The sequence below is a fragment of the Phyllobates terribilis genome, unplaced genomic scaffold, assembly GCF_046119375.1.
Source record: "Phyllobates terribilis strain yellow unplaced genomic scaffold, ASM4611937v1 Scaffold_11__3_contigs__length_659146591, whole genome shotgun sequence".
Classification (NCBI taxonomy): Eukaryota; Metazoa; Chordata; class Amphibia; order Anura; family Dendrobatidae; genus Phyllobates; species Phyllobates terribilis.
In genome coordinates this window covers 519,664,478-519,678,452 of record NW_027362771.1, presented here as the reverse complement: position 1 = coordinate 519,678,452, position 13,975 = coordinate 519,664,478, and positions in this window count along the sequence as shown.

Below are 13,975 nucleotides of genomic sequence, written 5' to 3'. Positions count from 1 at the left end.
GCAACTATCACTGTCAACATCCTTGTCCCACTGCAGTGTTCAGTTGTCCCTACCCCATTCCTTGGAATGCAAGCGCAAGTATGCAGGCAGCCACCCACCCACAGGCTGCAATACTATACTGCCAGATTTCTTGGCAGCTCTTTGCACTTCAAATGTGGCCTTTTAGGCTAGTGGAGGCGGAAGGTTTTCACAACCTCATGCTGGCGGCGACCGAGTGTCCATACTCGGTCCCCAGCCGCCACTATATTTCCCGGTATCGCCTCCACCTTCCACAAGCACTGGTCCCACAACATTACCCGTGCCCTCCCCAGTGCACTTAATGGGAAGGACCGCCTAACCACAAACACGTGGACAGGTGAATGTGGCCAGGGACGGTACAGAGCCAGTCCACAACTTTTTTGGCTGAGAGTTGTATTTAGCTCGGTGAAAGGACTGGGATAGAGGGAAACCGTATCTACCCTGGTTGTCATTTCTCCCAGGAAGTCCTCTAAAGCTGCTTGCACTTGAAATGTGGCCGGAACATTACTGCTGGTACTTTTCTGTGGGAACTTGCTTGCCTCCTACCAGGCTGGAATATTTCCAGCAAACTATGGTACGACGCCATGGTATTAGCACTGCCTCAAGTACCAGTAGCGAAGCCATCCCCAATTTCCTACTCAGAAATTTTGTTTGGTAGACTGAGTGGCTGCTCAATTACATTTTCTCACAAAGGAGCTGAAGATAGAGTGGCAGTAGGTGCAAGTTTCTCCTGCCTGTTAGATATTAGAGGGTGAACGGCAGTAAAAAAGCAGCCACAGAGTGTCCGGGAACCTTTCCACACACTTTTCTTAGCTAGGACTGCTTCTCAGCAGGGTTGGACGGTACCACCAGAGAATTCTCTGGTGTGCCTTGGCTTCTACCTCAGGAGAGTTCATGATAGCGCTAACTTTGCAGCTGCTATGGGGCTCTTGAGCGGGGGAGAAAGGTTAGCCCTCAGAATCAAATCCTCTGGTGGGCACAATGTTTTTCAATCTGAAACAGCTTCTCAGTGGGAGTTGTATTTCACCACAGCCATATTCTTTAGCTCGGTGAAAGGGCTGGCATAGAGGGAAATTTCTCCGTCACCAGGTTCCGCCCATTTTCACACACGACCATGCCTGGCTGTATGTTCAGCAGTGAGAGCCACAGATCAGGCTGCTGTGTTACAGCTTTCAACAACTCTGCAGCGCTGGGCGATTTGTCAATTAAGCATTAAGCATGTTATCTTCAGCACAGTCTGTTGCCGCTTGGCCAAGGCAGTGCTGCAGTGCTGTCAGCTTGTGACTGATGTGATCATTTCGGAGATGGAGGAGGAGGTGCATGAGCTGAACAATGTGATTACATTGAGGTTAGATTGGTGACTCTGTTTTTTATACTAAAGAAAGATCCTATTGTTTTGGTTTTTTTATGTTATTTTTTAAGACAAATGAATTCACCGGGAAATGTCATTTTTACATTTTACAACCTTATCTGGCAATGCGGTGTGTGACACATCATCAGACACATCCTTTTTTATTCATGATGGAGGGATTCTGAAAGTCATAAAGCCTATTTTTTTACAGGGACATCAGACGGCCATTACTATCCTTAAAAGGCCAGCAGTCGGCCGTAGCTATTGTTAGGGAGCCATCAGCCGGCTATGCTTTGTTGTTCCCATTATTTACAAGTGGGTCTTCTATACTGTTATTGCGTATCCAGTGACTGCAAGGGCTGCCAAAAATTTGGACGCAACCCAATACCCCTTTGAAGAGACATAGAGGAGCGTCTCAGTAAAAAAATGTTCCCATTATAAAGGAGCGGGTCTCCTATGGTGGTAATGCCCATGCTCTGTCTGCCAGGGCTGCCAAAATTTGGGAAAAACCCCACTAAGAATTTAAAGACACATAGAACAGGGCCACAGTAACAAGGTACGACATGTTCCCATTAGAAAGGAGAGGGTCTGCTATACAGTTATAGGGTATGCAGTGAGTCCAATGACTGGCCAATTTTAGGAAAAACTTCACTAAGAATTTAAAGACACATAGAGAAGGGCCACAGCAACAAGGTACTACATGATCCCATTAGAAAGGAGAGGGTCTGCTATACAGTTATAGGGTATGCAGTGAGTCCAACGGCTGACCAATTTTAGGAAAACCCCACTAAGAATTTAAAGACACATAGAGCAGGGCCACAGTAACAAGGTACGACATGTTCCCATTAGAAAGGAGAGGGTCTGCTATACAGTTAAAGGGTATGCAGTGAGTCCAACGGCTGACCAATTTTAGGAAAAACCCCACTAAGAATTTAAAGACACATAGAGCAGGGCCACAATAACAAGGTACGACTTGTTTACATTAGAAAGGAGAGGGTCTGCTATACAGTAATAGGGTATGCAGGGAGTCCAATGGCTGACCCATTTTAGGAAAAAACCCACTAAGAATTTAAAGACACATAGAGCAGGGCCGCAGTAACTAGGTACGACGTGTTCCCATTAGAAAGGAGAGGGTCTGCTATACAGTTATAGGGTATGCAGTGAGTCCAACAGCTGACCAATTTTAGGAAAAACGCTACTAAGAATTTAAAGACACACAGAGCAGGGCCACAGTAATGACAAATTCCCATTAGAAAGGAGAGTCTCCCATAGTGTTTGCCTAAGCAGTGAATGCAAGGGCTGCCAAAAATTTGGAGGCACTTCAATGCCCCTTGGAAGAGACATGGAGGAGGGCCTCATAAAAAAACATTCCCATTAGAAAGGAGCGGGCCTCCTATACTTGTAATGCCCATGCACTAAGTGTATGGAGTGACAAACATTTACCCCTGGGGGGTATACATGAACATACTGTATAAAAAAAGTTTTTCACGGGCATCATAAACACCCTTTAAAAAAATTATGTGGGTGTTGCATCACGGACCACGGTCACCCTGGTGATATGGTGGTGGAGGATGAGGAGAAAGAGGAGGACAAGAGCAAATAGAGAAAATCAGGAAGTGTATACCCATGTGTGGGTGTGAAAAGGTGCATGGGAATACACCTCCCAAGAAAAGACACTGGATCTGAGTTTATGTTACGCTGCTATCATTCCGTGGAGTTGAGAAGTCTGGCCCAATCCAGCCCTTGTTCATTTTTATAAGACTTAGCCTGTCAGCATTTTCAGTTGACAGTCAGATGCGCTTATCAGTTTTAATTCCACCACCCGGGTCACTGAAAACCCTCTCTGATAAAACGCTGGCGGCAGGGCAGGCCAGGACTTCCAAGGCATAGAGAGCCAGTTCATTCCACATATCCAGCTTGGATATTCAATAATTATAAGGCACAGAAGAATTACGGAGGACGTTGGTACTTTCGGCAAGGTACTCCCCCAGCATCTTCCCAAACTTTGCACTCCTTGTGAGAGTACCCCACGCCTCAGGGCCTGTGCGATGGGAGGGTCTGAGAGAACTCTCCCTGAACTTTGACAGTGTTCCCCTGCCTCTGCTGGATTGAAGTTGTGTCTCTCTCGCCTGTACTCCTTGGTTGTCGAAAGAAGTGTGCCCTCTGCCACCAGCGTTTTCAGATGGGAATTTTTTAATAGTTACGCAACAAGGGCCTTCTGGTACTGCCCCATTTTTGTTGACCTGTCCTCCTCAGGAATAAGAGATATAAAGGTCTCCTTGTAGCGTGGGTCTAGAAGTGTCACCAACCAGTAATGACTGTCACCCAAAATTTTGAGAACGTGAGGGTTATGGGAAAGGCAGCATAACATAAACTCAGCCATGCGTGCCAGACTACTAACAGGCAAGACTTCCATGTCCTCACCAAGAGGATGACTGACCATGCTCTCCTCCTCCTCCTCATCTCTGTCCTCTGGCCATCCACGCTGAACAGATGATATGACAGCTGTGCAGGTAGTACCATCTACAGTGCATGAAACTAGCTGCTGTCCTTCCTCCTCCTCGTCCTCTTCCTCATTGTCACCCAATCCACGTTGGGATGAGGTGAGGCTTGGCTGTGTGTAATCACGCTGTATGGTTCCTTGCTCCATCTCATCATGCTCCGCATGCAATGCATCCTCTTTGATTGTGAGCAGAGAGTGTTTCAGAAGACAGAAAAGCGGGATTGTGATGCTAATTATGGCATCATCGCCGCTCACCATCTTGGTGGAGTCCTCAAAGTTTTGGAGGATGGTACGTATGTCTGACATCCATGTCCACTCCTGAGGTCTTATGTGTGGAGTCTGAACTGAATAACAATGGCCTTGTTGATGCTGGTACTCAACAACTGCCCTCTTCTGCTCACAAATCCTTCCTAACATCTGCAGTGTAGAGTTCCAATGCATGGGGACATCGCACACCAGTCTGTGAGCCGAAAGCTGCAAATGCTGCTGAAACACTGCAAGGGCAGCGGAAGCTGTAGCTGAATTTCTAAAATGGGCACACAGGCGGCGTACTTTTACAAGCAGATCTGGCAGCTCCGGGTAGGATTTGAGAAACCGCTGAACCACGAGGTTAAGCACATGGGCCAGGCATGGTAAGTGTGTGAGCTCGCCTCGCCTCAGAGCCGCCAACAGGTTCCGGCCATTGTCACACAGGATCATGCCTGGCTGTAGGTTCAGCGGTGTGAGCCACAGATCTGCCTGCTCTTTCAGAGCTGTCCTCAACTCTTCAGCATTGTGCGGTTTTTCAGCTAAGCATATTAGCTTCAGCACAGCCAGTTGCCGCTTGGCCGAGGCAGTGCTGCAGTGTTTCCAGCTTGTGACTGATGTGGTCATTTCGGAGATGGAGGCTGAAGAGGAGGAGGAGGCTGAGGAGGATGAGGTGCAGGAGCTGTAAACTGTGGGGGCAACCCTGATTGACCTAGGACCCGCAATCCTTGGCGTCGGGAGGACATGTTCCGTCGCAAAGTCCGACTGGGTCCCGGCTTCCACTATGTTAACCCAGTGTGCCGTCAGCGAGATGTACCATCCCTGCTCACAAGCAGTTGTCCACGTGTCTGTGGTTAGGTGGACTTTACCGGTAACTGCGTTGTTGAGAGCACGACTAGTGTTTAGGGACACGTGCTTGTGTAATGAGGGGATGGCACACCAGGAGAAATAGTGGCGGCTGGGGACCGAGTACCAAGGGACGGCTGCCGCCATCAGGTTGCGGAATGCTACCGTCTCCACGAGCCTAAAAGGCAACATTTCGAGCGAAAGCAGTTGTGAAATGTGAGAATTTAGTAGTGTGGCCTGTGGGGCATTGTCTGCATATTTGTGCTTGCGTTCCAAGGACTGGGGTAAGGACAACTGAATGCTGCGCTGGGACAAGGACATGGACGTGCCTCCTGATGCTGCTACTTGAGAGTGTGCAACGAAAGATGCAGGGCAGGAGGCACCTTTGCATGCACCATGGACAGGGGATTGGCTTGCATGCACAACAGCGGAAGAAGCAATGGTGCCACCCGCAAACACTGTATCTGGACACTGGGGTTCGGCCCACAGTCGGGTGCTTTGCTGCCATGTGACTGATCATGCTGGTGGTGGTCAGGCTGGTCGTTTTGCCACCCCTGCTGATGCTGGCCTGGCAGGTGGTGCAAATGGCCTTTTTGGGGTTATCGGCAGAGTCTTTAAAAAACAACCAGACTCAGGAAGACCTAACAGTTGTACTGGCAACTTCCTTCGTGTTGGTGTTATGGGGAACGGTTGCCTGCCTTCTGTCTGCGGCCACCACACTGCTTCTTCCTGCCTGTTGGGGTGCTCTGCCTCCGTCCCCCTGTGTGCTGCTGTCCTCGCTCTGCATGTCCTCCTGCCAGGTTGGATCAGTTACTATATCATCCACCACCTCGTCTTCCACTTCCGCACCCTGGTCCTCCTCCTGACTTTCTGGCAATTGTGTCTCATCATCGTCCACCTCTTGTGACACTTTCCCACCATTGCCTTTGTGTGACCGTGGCTGCTCAAATATTTGGGCATCGCTACACGCGATCTCCTCTTGCACCGCTTCAGGTGGACCGGGCGAGAGGCCCGAATCTATAAATGGAAAAGTGATCAGCTCTTCAGAGTGTCCAAGTGTGGGATCAGTTGTCTCTGGGTACTCGGCATGGTGGGAGGTAGGAGGATCAGGGTGAGGAATATGCGGTCCTGACTCACGGCTACGGAGACTTGACCGTGTGGAAGACAGGGTGGTGGTGGTGGTGGCAAAGTGACTGGAAGCATTATCCGCTATCCAACCAGCAACCTTTTTGACACTGCTCTGGGTTCAACAGTGGTGTACTGTAGTGTTGAGCCACCCCCGTATTGTTCGAGTTCGGTTCGGTTCGTCGAACACCCTTGTGTTCACTGAACTGAACTGTTCGTCGAACACCTTCGAACACCATCAAAACCAATGGCAGGCACACAAAAACACATAGAAACACATAGAAAACACCTTCAAAGGTGTCCAAAGGCTGACAAACTGCTCAGAAGACATAACTAACACATGGAGAAAGTGACAAGTACATATAGTCATGCGAAAAGAAAAGAGGTGGTGGAGTAAAAGGAGGGGGAGACACAGATATAGGCATGTCATGCCCTTCTAAAATCCAAAAAGTGAGAAGCCGAAAAGGCCAGTCCTTCCTGCCCGTGCCACCTCCGTGTCGCCGGGTTTGTGCTAGAGCCGCGGTGGACCCTGACGGCCAGCCCCCCTCTCCCAATACTGGTGCCTGTCCGCTGGTGGGTAGAGCCCCCCCGCGGTGGGGGGGAGTAACATCTGCAGAGGAAAGACCATCTTCCAGCCAAACTAAGATGTCGATTTCTTTTTGTGGACAATGTGATACGATCCCTTTCTTACGGACACGCCCATCGCTACAAATTCCAGATGAGGCACAAAAACAGCAGGTGCTTCAATGGATATCAAGTGCTCCTTCAAGTGGGCTCTCCACCACCTCAATTTCAACATCACAAATACTCCAGTCCTCAGAGGTGTCACCCCAATCGCACTTGCTTCCTCACAGCTCCCAAGTCTCCAGCTGCCCGTCTGAGTATGGGGTAGCACAAATGGTTGAGTCTGCACAGCTGTTTACTCATACTATAGCCCGGGAAACAGAGGTCTGCTCCAGAGCTTCTGTTAATCCAGACGAGGAAATGATCTGCACTGATGCCCAGAATCTTTATAAGTCGGATCCAGGACCAGATGAAGAAGGTTCTGAGCATAATGTAGACCCTCATTCCCAAACTGTAACTCCTGTTGGTGGAGACAATGATGAAGACGATGATGAGACTCAAATACCTGATTGGAGCGACAACTTGACTTTTCGGTCAGGGCACGAAGAGGTTGGCTCTGAGGACGACGGGTGTGATAACACACAGGGTGATGATGATGAGGTTGGAGATCCCACTTACTGTCAACCCATAGTCATGCAGTCGATGAGGTCAGCAGAGGAGGTGGAGGAGGATGTGACAAGCCCAGGGGATGGAGATGACTCAGTACCCGGGCCTTTGCCTGGCCTTGGGGATGTCGCGGTGGTCGGCTCCCTGGCCCGTACCCTGGGGTCACTCTTTAAAAGGGTGGATAATTGTTAATTTTATAAGAGTTCGTGACGCCACCTGTGGTATCTGGTGAGAAGCACCAGCGCTGCAGCAGTCCACTGAGGCTGGTGATAAGGCAGCTCGATGGTATAGCTCCCCACAGGTGGAGCTAGGTCTCAGGGCAGCGTATGCAGGGGGAATGCAGGACAGGCGAGACCCAGCAGGGTCAGAGCAAGAACGGGAACGGACACAGTAGTCACTTCAGTACCTTTCACTGGTGGAAATTCAGGCACATCCCGGAGCACTGTAGGGTGAAGGGTGCATATCTGGATCCTCCCCAATGAATGGGTGTAGGGCTTCCTGTTTCTTGCCTCTGCGTAGTAAGTTTCTGACCTGCCTGGAGCTAGGCCTAACTTTGTCTCTGTCCTGTGCTGGCTGACCTTGTGGTAGGGCCTTCTCTTGGAGTTCACGCTCCCAGTATGCGGGCCCTAAGCGTCTCCTGGCTCTGTTACGTATCAGCACCTTAGCGATCCTGGGACTTGTTGTTCTCCAGGGATTCCGGTTATGCCTTACTGGGTCATAGAGATCCCGGTAAGCTCGGATCCGGTGTCCAGTAAATGCTTCAGGGTGAGCTGGTTAAGCTCCTCTGCCCCTTATATACTAACTCGCCACTCGTCTTCGGCCTACTCGGGCCCTCACTAGGCTATACACACTAACGGCAGCTTGCCGCGCTTCACCGATCTTATGGCGCCGGCACACCTTAAGCTCTATCTGGGCTCCCTGAATCTAGCTAGCAGGAGCCTCGTGCTCCACTGCTGAACTATTAACTGAGTTCTCTAGACTAGACTGAGCTCCACTGCAGACTGACCTCTCTTAGGCTTCTCTACTGCAGGAACTCTTCAGAGGAACTGAACTGCCTAGCTCCACCTTCCCTATTTATATCCCTAACGGGCTCCCTCTGCTGGTCTGAGGTGGAAGGTGGAGATGTGTGAATGTTTATGGGGGCCTCTTGTGGAGGATTCCATCAATGCACTCTTCTAGGATCTGTGATACCAAGCGCAGCGGGGCGTCACAGATGCTATTGACGACGAGGTTAGGTTGCACCGTCCTGGACAGAGACGGAGTACTGGAAGCACGTCAACAACTGCATCCTCAACCACAACTCTGCCCCTGACCACAAGTCGTAGTGGCTCTTCAGGTCGCATGGGCTCTAAGCCTTGCATAGCCTGGGCATTTTTTCAGATCGATAAGGATGACCCAACTCGTGTTATCTGTAATATTTGTCACCAAAAGCTAAGTAGAGACCAAAAAATCCATAGTTTGAGTACTTCATGCATGTACCGTCACATGGATATGAAGCATAAGTTGCAGTGGGAAGCTCACTGTGCTACAATGCGGCCTAGTGGGCTGGGCCAACCACCGTCTGCCCCATCTTGTGCATCCGCAGCCTCTTCATCCTCTGTGACTGGGGGGACAGCAGTCACACATGTTTTTGGACGCAGACCTAACACCTCTTTACCCGCAACAGCCAGTGTGATTGGCAGGTCGTCAGTTCATTGGGAAGTGGAAACACCTGCTGGTGTTGAGCGCTCTCCAACATCAATAGCACCACCTTTGGATCAAGGCAACCTAACATGTCCGCCTGCATCTTCCTCACAGACCGGCAGTTTGCCGGGGACACCCTACTCAACCCCGTCTAAGCACAACAGCCAGCCCTCGGTCCCTCAGATGTGGAAAAGTAAAAGACCATTTCCTCCTAGCCATGAGAAAGCTAAGAGGTTGAATTTCACCATCTGCAAGCTGTTGGCTACAGAAATGCTGCCTTTCCGCCTGGAGGACACAGTGGATTTTCGAGACCTTATGTCCGTCGCAGTGCCCCAGTACCAGATGCCCAGTCGGCACTACTTCTCAAAGAAAGGTGTGCCTGCGCTCCACCAGCATGTCGCACACAACATCACCGCTTCTTTGAGAAACTCTATGTGTGACAGGGTGCATTTCACCACAGACACTTGGACGAGTAGGCATGAACAGGGGCGTTACATGTCGCTGACTGGGCACTGGGTAACTATGGTGACAGCAGGACAAGGGGCTGCTGTCCAAGTCTTACCGTCCCCACGAGTTGTGCGTCAATCCTCTTTATCTCGAAGTTCCTCCACTGCTTCTGCCTCCTCAAACTCCTCTCGGTCCTCCACCTGCACCCAAAGCCTGTCTGGTAATGCCACCTGCTTTCTAACTGCGCAGAAGGAATCTTGCACACCTCCTTACTGTGCTGGCAGCAGGGCTCAATGGCATCAGTGTTTACTTTGAAATGTCTGGGAAATGTGAGTCACACAGCTGAGGAGTTGTGGTCAGCTCTGGAGACCCAGTTGCATGAATGGTTGTCTCCACTGCACCTGCAACCAGGGAAGGCTGTGTGCGACAATGCTGCAAACCTGGGTGCGACCCTTCGCCGGGGCAATGTCACACACGTGCCTTGTATGGCTCACGTGTTGAACCTGGTTGTCCATAAATTTTTAGCCCACTATCCCGGACTAGATGGCCTTCTGCAGAGGGCACGGTTGCTGTGTGCTCACTTCCGCCGTTCGCATCCCGCAGCTCAACGACTTACATCTCTACAGAAGTCGTTGGGCCTGCCAGTTCACCGGCTGAAATGCGATGTGACGACACGGTGGAATTCAACTCTGCACATGTTGCAGCGACTGTGGCAGCACCGACAAGCCATGGTGCAATACGTTCTGACGTCTAGCCTGGGCCAACTAGATCCAGAGGTGGGACAAATCACGCTGCAGGAGTGGTCTCAGATCAGGGACCTATGAAGTTGACGCGCCCCCTGGGCCGTGGGGTACCCTGAGCCGGGCCGGTAGACGCTGGGGTGTTGTAGTCACTGTGGTGGTGACCCGGTCCGTGACCCAGGGCGGTCAATCCAAGGGTAATTTGTATATATGGATTTTATAATGTCCGACTACGCCACCTGTGGAGTTCGGCCAAAGGGGCCGCCGATGCAAAACAGTCCTCTGAAGCTGGTGGTTTTGCAGCAATGGTATTATTACTCACCACTGGAAGAGTGTAGCTTCAGGGCAGTGTGGGTGGATGACGGTAGTTGTAGTGCAGGGAGTCAGTAATGAACACAGAGTCCGTGTGATGCAGTCCCAAGATCTTTACTCACAGTTGTTGCAGTCCAGATTACCGGTACCAGAGCAATCTCAGTCCACCCCCAGATAGCTCCGGAGTACTTAGCAGGACCCTCTTCTGTGTGTCCTTTCTCTGGCCTTCTCCCTGCACCTCACACCCAGTGACACTTCTATCCGGCATCCTCAGGCCTTGGCGGGCGACGTGTGTTCCGTCCCCTGGGTCCTATGTGGCTACCTTCTTAGTGAGACTGGTGTGGACTTTGGCCTGCAGTACATGAAATGCTGCAGCCTCCGGTTTCTAGTTGAGCCTTGCTATTTCTCCGCTAGTTGAGGGACCGGTTCCCCTTATCTGGCCTGACCCCTCTACCTCCTGGTAGCAGCAGGAGTACGGGTGGCCTTCTGCATGGCCCGTAGCCCTAAGGTCCCTTCGATTCCTGGAGCCTTCCTGCTCCCACTCCTCTCTTCTCTCCTTCAGTCCTGGGCCTCCCAGGCTAGGCCCGCCTCCGGAGCAGAGCTCATGCCGAGCCTCTGCTCCTGTCACTTTTCCTCCTCTGACTGGCTTGCTCTTTCTAAGATGGCTTCCTATTTATACTCTCCCTGTCATGTGCTCCCCTAAGCTGCTCCCCTAAGCACCCACTACATAGGACCCTCCCACCAGCCATGGACCTGGGACTGTGCTCTCCCTTAGGAGCAGTCTCGCCCTACCCCCACTGCGGGTATGTGTTGGATGCAGGTGTTAGGGTCCCGAGCAATATGCCTTCCTTACCTGAGGGTGAGATACCACACCTCTGGGTGAGATGCAGTAACTCTGTGGCGACGGAACCCTCAGGGGCGCCACACACCCTTCTGCACAGTTTTGAAATGGTGATAAAGATGTTTATTGCTGACGACGATGCCATTATCAGCATGACTATTCCGGTGATTTACATGCTGGAGCACACATTAAACAGAATTCAGAGACAGGTGGTGGGACAAGAGGAGGAGGAGGAAGTAGCGGAGGAGTCGTATGCGGAAGGGATAACATCTCCAAGGTCCAGACGGTTGGCAGCACCAAAGCAGCAGGCATGGGAGGGTGGGGGAGAGGGATTAACCAGGGCGCATGGTAGCAGCCAAACTGTTGAGGAAGGTGCAGGACGAACTGGCGATGGGCATGGAAGACTCATCAGATGAGGGAGACCATGATCACATTTCTGTTGCGCGAGGTTGGGGGGAGAGGGCAGAAGAAGGCAGCATGATTCTTACCTCGCTACCAACACAACAAGGACTTGGTCTTCCTGGATGCGCAAGACACATGAGTGCCTTCTTGCTGCACTACCTGCAACATGACCCTCGGATTGTCAGAATTCGAAGTAATCCCGACTACTGGGTTGCCACACTCTTAGATCCCCGGTACAAAAGTAAATTTGCCGAAATAATTCCTACCATAAAAAGGGATTGACGCATGCAGGAGTATCTGTAGACGCTGTTGCAGAATCTTACATGTGCTTTTCCACTAAACACCAGTGGTGCACGTAGTGAATCTCACAGTTCTAACTTGCCAACCGTGGGACTGTCGAGTCTTCATCACTCAAACCATAACAGTAACACAGTATCTGCTGGTAACAGCAATTTGTGGAATCGTTTCACCACTTTTTTAGACCATCCTTTGCAAGGCCACAGGAGACAAGAAGTCTGACACATAGTCAATGCCTAGAGAGGATGGTACAGGAGTATCTCCAAGTGAACATCGAAGCCATGACTGTGTCACTGGACCCTTGTTCATTTTGGTATTCCAATCTGGAAAAATGGCCGGAGCTCGCCACTCACGCCTTGGAGATCTTGTCATGCCCTGCAGCCAGCGTTCTCTCTGAACGTGTGTTCAGCGCTGCTGGTGGTGTGCTGACAAATAAGCGCACGCGGCAGTCCTCTGAGAATGTAGACAGACTCACGTTCATAAAGATGAACAAATCATGGATTCGCAAGGACTTTTCTACCCCTGTGTCATCCTTGGGAGAGTAAAAGCTTGAGGATTTGGTAAAATCACCTCACCAACTGTTTTAAGCAACTGAGGGGCAATTGATCCCATTTAACCCTAGAACGCATGACCATAAAAATCTTCACTTTCACATACCTGGGGCATTTTAGGCCCATGTGCAAGTAACATGGAATAACTCAAACTCAAATGACAAACAACTATATACATGAAGAATACCTAGAGTTTCAAAATTCTAACTAAAGTAATCTTGCAGAAAATAGAAAACAATTAACAGGGCGGGCCTGCGAGGCCCCAGGTATGCGTTCTAGGGTTAAGTGGTGTCTGTGCCACAATTTTGGGAAAAAATGGAGACTCTTTTTGGAGTCCCCTTGCTGTGTCTTACGTGACGTTGGCATCGTCAATTCCAGGTGGGTTGGGTCGCTCCCCCCCCCCTTTTAACTATAAGAAACTACATACACTATGGCTTGGGGTAACACAGATGGTTGAGTCTGAAGAGCTGTTTTCTCAGAGGTCTGCTCCAAATCTTCAGTGTCTGCTAGTCAGCGTAGAATTTTTAACTGCATCTAGCCTAGGCAATACTTTGGGCGTAGTAGCCCAGCCGCGAAGCAAGCTGCACCGTCTGTGTATCTAATAAGAATTTTTAAATGCATCTAGCCTAGGCAGACTGTGGGGATGTCCAACCAAACCCCGACGCTCAGCCCCCCTTTCCTTGACAATACAAAAATGTAACTCTTACAACTGGATGGGTGAGGATCGGTCACAGCTTTATTAACTCTTTATACTCATTCCATTAGAAAGGCATTTTATTTCTAAAATAATTCAGCTTGTTGCAGCATGCCCTGGGTCTCCACTCCGGCAAGTTGGCCAGCAAGTGTAACTCTCCAACATGTCCTTTCTATTTCCAGGCCACGGAGGATCCTGCGTACTCTTATGCAGGACTCTGACCCCCACCCATCACTCTTAATGCTTGTTCCACTCCGTCCTGGAGTCCTGACAGGAATATGTCCAGTCCAATATCCATTAAGTGAACACCGTCGGGCCGCATGAGGCCTGCTTTATCTCCTTCCAGTTGTCGGTGTCGTTTCCCCAGGCCTGTATAACTAAGATGACCGGACCTCTTGCCTCTCTCCCTACCTTGATTATCTCCATTAGTACCTGTGGCCATTGCAGGCCTCTAATACCTCTCCAGTTGAAATATGTGTTATGAAACTCTAATTTCCTCCCGCCTGGGCGGACTTTCGCCCTTTTTTCTGCCCAATATATACACGAGTGGCCTATCACCCACACTGTTGGCTTAGCGTCACCTGTAAAAGAAACAAACCACGTTAGGATAACAAGTTCGGTCTTATGTATCTCGCCAAACAAGTGGATCGCCATCTCCCTATCCTCTGAACTTCCGTTTCTGACAGTCC